The sequence below is a fragment of the Dysidea avara genome, chromosome 5, assembly GCF_963678975.1.
Source record: "Dysidea avara chromosome 5, odDysAvar1.4, whole genome shotgun sequence".
In the NCBI taxonomy this organism is placed as follows: Eukaryota; Metazoa; Porifera; class Demospongiae; order Dictyoceratida; family Dysideidae; genus Dysidea; species Dysidea avara.
In genome coordinates, this window is record NC_089276.1 from 21,347,006 (window position 1) to 21,353,858 (window position 6,853).

The window sequence follows — 6,853 nt, forward strand, 5'->3', positions numbered from 1 at the left end:
ATTCCTTAGCGCGATTAAATCAAATTTTACGATTCCCGACTACGATAACCTCACTTCCAGCTCGACTTCCAGCCGTACTTTAGGGATCATACAGTTGTTTTACAGAAAGATTTCTACTGATTTGCAAGCAGTTAACTGAGTGGGCAAGTTATGTAGTCAAGGTGTGATTTCCGGCAAATTTTGCCCTATGTCATGCTCACCCAGATGGTTAGAGGCGTCACAACTTAACCATACTTCGTATGTGACTCTTTGTCTCGCTCTTTGTCGATGGATGATTACTACTATGGTGTGAGGAAGTTTGGGCTATCAATCGTTTGGTGTCCGTAGACGAAAACTCGTTTTTGGAGCCCAAAATCGTGCCCGAATGATGCAGTGACAGGAATGGAATCCTACCTCACCAATCAAACTACCAATGCTTTTAGGTGAAGGTTTACTCACAGAGGAAGGTTGAACTCCAGTATTGCGATAAAGGATCAAAGCTTCTGAGAGTTACAGCTCGTAATGTCGGATTTTGCAGATATTTTGATCGATTTCTACCACAAGAAAGCAATGAACTTTATTGCCACTGCAGCTGTATTCAAGTGAGAGTTAGTCCAACATGTAACAGCAGTTAGCAAATTATTTTGAAGAAGTAGAATTTTTACATTGGAAACCCTAATACTTATTACTAGCTACGTACTTAACTTAACCAATGTCAAAGTCAGGAAATTCGTCCTCAGCAGTAAGCGAATACTGGCGGAGTATCATATTCGCATTGTACCTCCACAAAGTCACAGACAGCTGCTGGAGAAGTTGGCGCCTAGCAAACTTTCAAGACAAACTGTTTCTAACAGTTGTTCTGTCAGCTATGGATCCTAAAATTGATAGGGCATAATATGGTGAACAAACACCAAAGGTCTCACATACAAGATCCGTTTCTGACACCCATATCCACTGTACATCAATGGCGGATCCAGGATGGGGCATTTGGGGCAAATGCCCCCCCCCCCCCCCCTCCCTCCTCCTTGTGGAGTAGCCATATATAGCTAGCTACTTCTTTTGATTAAAATATTTACTTCATGTCAGGCCATAATCAACTTATAAATCATGAAAATATACACAATTCACTAGCATTTATTATTACAAATTCACCCAAAACCAAACGAATCAGTAAAACTAGCTGTGAAATTGTCAGCCAGCACCTTCGTGTGTACTAAGCGCCTCTAAAAATAATTATCGTGTTGTTGCTTTTAAAGATTTTTAAGACTTCACAACCATCTGCAAAGGCCAAAATGGCAAAAATCAACTGTGAGACACTACTAAGAGGTGATTATTAAACATTTTGCTGCTTCAAAAATGCAGCAAACTAACAAGAAGATCTGGCTCTCCCCAACAGTCTGTTTGTGCCCCTCCCCTTGCCAACTCCTGGATCCGCCCCTGTACATAGTACCAGAGGTCTTAATATGAGATTTATGCAACCAATGACACGGATTGATTCTTATATGTACTCATTTTTCCCTTCGGCAATCAAAATCTGGTATAGTCCCTGCTTGAAACATTGTGTGCATGTAACATGCATGATACATGCATTTTACATGCAACTTACATGACCTCCTAAATACACATGTTATAGGTATCAATGCTTCATGCAGTATGCATATAACATGCATGGATTTGGGATGTTTTCTCTGCATGCAACATTGCACAGTTGTCAAACACAGACATGCATGCAGCTTGCATATTGTTTGTGGTTGCAATGGTTACTGTTATATCCATGCTACCGTGTGTAGCACTGCTGAGTATTTACGTATAATCTAACGGCCAAGTGTCTGTTTTGCATGTCCACACAACATGCATGTTGCCTAATACATCAACCTAACAAACATGTGATATGCTGTTTCACTAAACATGCACACCATTTTTAAGCAGGGGTATATATACAGTGCAAGGCCGGAGGAGACGGTCCGGTTGGTCAGGCCTGAGCCGGACCAATAATCTGGAGCTGAACCATCTAACTGACCAGCTCGAACTATATTACTCAGGGGCGTAGCCAGGATTTTTTGAAGGGGGGTTCCAGCACCAGCATTGAGTTACTAGAAGCAGGGGTCTGGGGGCGCAGCCCCCAACCGCTGAGAGACTTTCAATATTTTAATAAATCAAAACTCAGCAAATTGCTATATTTTATGCAAAAAGTACATTAATTATGATGCATTAAGTGCCCCTGGGATGAAGGTAGTACTAGATAAAATTACCTAGTGGAAACAGACAGCATAACACATAGAGACACATAATAGTAATCTGTAAGTGATGGTTATATCTCACTGTGGTATAGGAGCCATGAATCCACTGATACAAATGACAATCAAAATAATATAACTATACAAATATGCATAGCATGAATTCATTTTGCATAACACAAGTGATAAATTACTGGAGCTCTATATCTTTAAACACTGCACACCAAAGCTATAGCAGTATAAGGTCATGCTAAGTTTTGCATTTAATGTTGGAATGTCTGAAAAACTTCATATGGACATGGATATTCACATGCATGTTCTATTAGAGTATACCTGACTGCTCTATTAGAGTATATACCTGACTGCTCTATTAGAGTATATCGATCTTTTTAACAAGTTTTGAAGAGGGCTCATGTTACCTCTGTAAATCCTTCCCTGAGAGATGAATGTAAGTTTTATCAATTGTTGTGCTGTGCCATTATACTATATTGCTCACTCATTTTCTCCTGCCACACTAAATGGTGTGTTAGGATCCTGCTTGCAGAAGTCTAAATTTTATAGGGGGGGTTCCTGAACCCCCCCTCCCTACGCCCCTGTTACTCATGGAATCTGGACGATCATATCTACATGTACCTGTGTACATTCTATAGATGTTATTGAAAATGCACGACACGAGTAGTTACCTAGTTCTCAGCCTAACTAAAGCACAAAACTACACGTATAGTACCTCGCAATTACCTTACAGTACAGCATAGCATTCGTATCGTTTTGTACAGAAATGATTGTGGGTTTTACGTACAGTATCACGTGTGCTGACAGTTGGAATTTACACAGAGGAATTTACATACCGTGTTTTTCAGGGGTAATGGTAAAACCTGGAACGGAGAAATGAGGAATCGGAAATCAGAAATCAGAAACGGAGGAAACGACGGAATGACGGAAACAGCTGTCCTCCTGCGCACGTGCTGGTTGGCTACTGTACGCGTTCAGCACTGTAGAGTGTTGAGTTGGACTGAGCCTAAGTAACTCGGAGGTCTTAAGAAATGGATTGGGGTTATCAGTGTTGGGATGAGGGATCTGGAGCTGAGGACGATAGAAATAGAGAAGAGTTAGAAGAAGTAAGCTGCTAGCTGATCACATCTCTATACACGTATACCTACGTAGCGATCATACGACTACTCTAATTTATTAGCAAAAAAACAATTCATTATAATTACTATATCACAGTTTTTTGTCATAAATTCTAAAATTTAAGTGTAGCTACATAACAGAAAAAATCAAACATGACAGCAAATCAACTTGTCTTTTGAGCAACCACTAGTGTCCAGTTCAGAATTATATTTTAATAGATAGCTCTTGCTCGATAAATCTGATGTGACCATCAGTCAACTTTGCTTTCACTTCTCCTGGAATGATAAGCTGTGGTCCACTGGAGGAAGGGCAGGCCAGTCGTAAACAAGAGAGTTGTAAATGGTAATGCGAATTAGATTCCCTCCCTAAAAAATTTGTGCCATTAGCCATGTTTTGTACCAGGCGACGCTCTGCTCGCGCAACAACCAGTTGTAAATCATTTGAAAAAATTTGACGGCATGACTGACAGACACGGATTTGATTAGTTTTAAATTTAAGAATGAAAGGATTAGCTGGTTGAGAGGCTGATTGATTGACGCTGGATATTGCAGGGGATGTCCCAGCTTGTTGACCTAAGGTGTTCCCTGCATTCATTAGAATTTGTTGGAGAATGTTAGCCACTTGTTTGTCAACAGGTGTAGTTACTACTGGGGATAACTGCTGTGCTGAGTAAGGTACAGAAGTGATACAATGTCCTGAAGTTGAAAGAGTAGTTAGTTGGGATGGTGCAGTGACAACGTGGCACATCGTTGTGGATGGTTGCAAAGAAATCAAAGAAGACGAAGAAGCAATTCCTTGATTACGAACAACATTGCTCAACTGGCCTGTTGCAGTACTAGTACTTGCATGAAGTGGAGCAGGTGACACTGGTAGGCAAAGTAACTGTGGGATAGTTTATTGCTGGTTGCAATGGACTAGAAACATATGCTCCACTGGTTGTATTTCCCTGAGTTAAAGAGACCCTTTTGGGATCTGGTACAGTGGTCAAAAATCGAGATGAACAGGTCTCAACTGCAACCCGAGAGGTCCTTTTCCTTTTGGAAACTCCTCCCTTTCTCCCAGCTCCCGTTGGCATTCCTTGTAGGGCAATAGATGTTAAGTTTGGTCTGCACTTGTTAGCTACATACCAGGTTATGAAAGATCCCAAGTCTCCATTTGCTTCAGCCGTAGCAACAGTATGTGCACAGATTGAAAACCCTTTGAACATGGGATACTTGTCATCACAACAATATTGCTGACTTTGCTTTTGATGTGGTTTCACTAAATGGGGCTGATCACCAGTAGTACTTTTCACTAGCCGGTCTCTGTTGCCTGAACTCCATGGAACCATTAGAATATGTCCTTCAGTTTGAGTAAGTGTTTCAGCCTTTTTCCAAATTCCTTGTATCGTTCCCAGGGTAATAGGAGCAGCTGGTAGCTCGTCCGATTCACTATCACTCCATCTACACGTAGGCTCACTGTTATTCGCATCACTGCTTGAGTATATCTAAGTTGCTGGCACGATTGGGGCGTACCGATAAAGCATACCTGCTATAACCGTAGGTAGACATGCGCTCTAATGCCTGGTCTTCCTCGGAATCGCTCTCCACTAGAGTTATGGCACTACTTTTGGAGCTGCCCAATTGATTAGAGTAGTCGTATGATCGCTACGTAGGTATACGTGTATAGAGATGTGATCAGCTATAGCAGCTTACTTCTACTAACTCTTCTCTATATTTCTATCGTCCTCAGCTCCAGATCCCTCATCCCAATAACCCCAATCCATTTCTTAAGACCTCCGAGTTACTTAGGCTCAGTCCAACTCAACACTCTACAGTGCTGAACGCGTACAGTAGCCAACCAGCACGTGCGCAGGAGGACAACTGTTTCCGTCATTCCGTCGTTTCCTCCGTTTCGATTAGAGTAGTCGTATGATCGCTACGTAGGTATACGTGTATAGAGATGTGATCAGCTATAGCAGCTTACTTCTACTAACTCTTCTCTATATTTCTATCGTCCCTCAGCTCCAGATCCCTCATCCCAATAACCCCAATCCATTTCTTAAGACCTCCGAGTTACTTAGGCTCAGTCCAACTCAACACTCTACAGTGCTGAACGCGTACAGTAGCCAACCAGCACGTGCGCAGGAGGACAACTGTTTCCGTCATTCCGTCGTTTCCTCCGTTTCTGATTTCCGATTCCTCATTTCTCCGTTCCAGGTTTTACCATTACCCGTTTTTCAGGTTTCTTGCGAAAATCAAAGCATAAACGTGATCAAGCACGTGATCTGTAATTCAAACATCTCGAACTTGCAAGGCATTTAAAGTGAATATTCGCACCTTTTGCCGATCATTGTACACGTTCAAGTATTGCTAGTACCGTGTTTTTCAGGTTTCTGGCGAAAATCAAAGCATTAACGTGATCAAACACGTGATCCGTACTTCGAACTAGCAAGGCTTACATAACTTGCAGCATACTAGCAATACTTGAACAAGTACAATGATCGGCAAAAGGTGCGAATATTCACTTTAAATGCCTTGCAAGTTCGAGATATTTGAATTACAGATCACGTGTTTGATCACGTTTATGCTTTGATTTTCGCAAGAAACCTGAAAAACACGGTATGTTGCAAGTTATGTAAGCCTTGCTAGTTCGAAGCACGGATCACGTGTTCGATCACGTTAATGCTTTGATTTTCGCCAGAAACCTGAAAAACACGGTAGATAATTATTATCTATGGCATTTATCACGTGTAAGGCAGGTGCCCTTCTTTGATTCTAAACCAGCATACTTATATTACAATTCAATCTTCATAAAATAATCATTAGCATTCCTTGGCTTGTCTCTCTTGGCTTCTTTTACTAGGCAAAGGGCTGGCAGTGACAAACCAGGTGACTCATTTCGCGGCAAGAAGCTGTACACCCATACATTACATGGCGGCCATCTGGATGAGATTTTGAGTAGAAATCACTCCTCTTCAACTACCCACTCGTCCTGTTGAGATACTGAGTAAACTCAGTCTTACCCACATCGCGCCATTTTTGAATACTGATTGGTCTCGTGACTGTCCACCAGTATATTTACGTGATGATCCGTTCACTTCATACAAACCAGTATAGTAGTATACTGCATTTTTGTAGCTTTTTATTGTAGCTGTGTGAATTCACTGTATGGCTACAGCTAACTGCCTAGTCGATTAATTATATCCTAGCTAAAGGTGGCCATGGGTTCCCTGTGCAATTTGGGGAAAAAGTTGCATTGCTAGCTAGTTTTACTTTAAAAATTTAATATCAATTTTAAATTTTAAGGCATTTCCAAGCCTTTAAATTGCAAAAATTCTGCAGCTCCTGGGGGTTGCCACCCCCAGACTCCCCTTGAACTTCTAATTGCTATAACTAAATGAACCATACGGTAAGTTTCATGCTGTGTCCCCTGTATGTCAGGTCTACAAGTATATATAGTATAGAAAGTCTGAAGAACAACAGATAGGCTTGAGCATATTTATATAGCTAGCTAGCTAGCAGTGA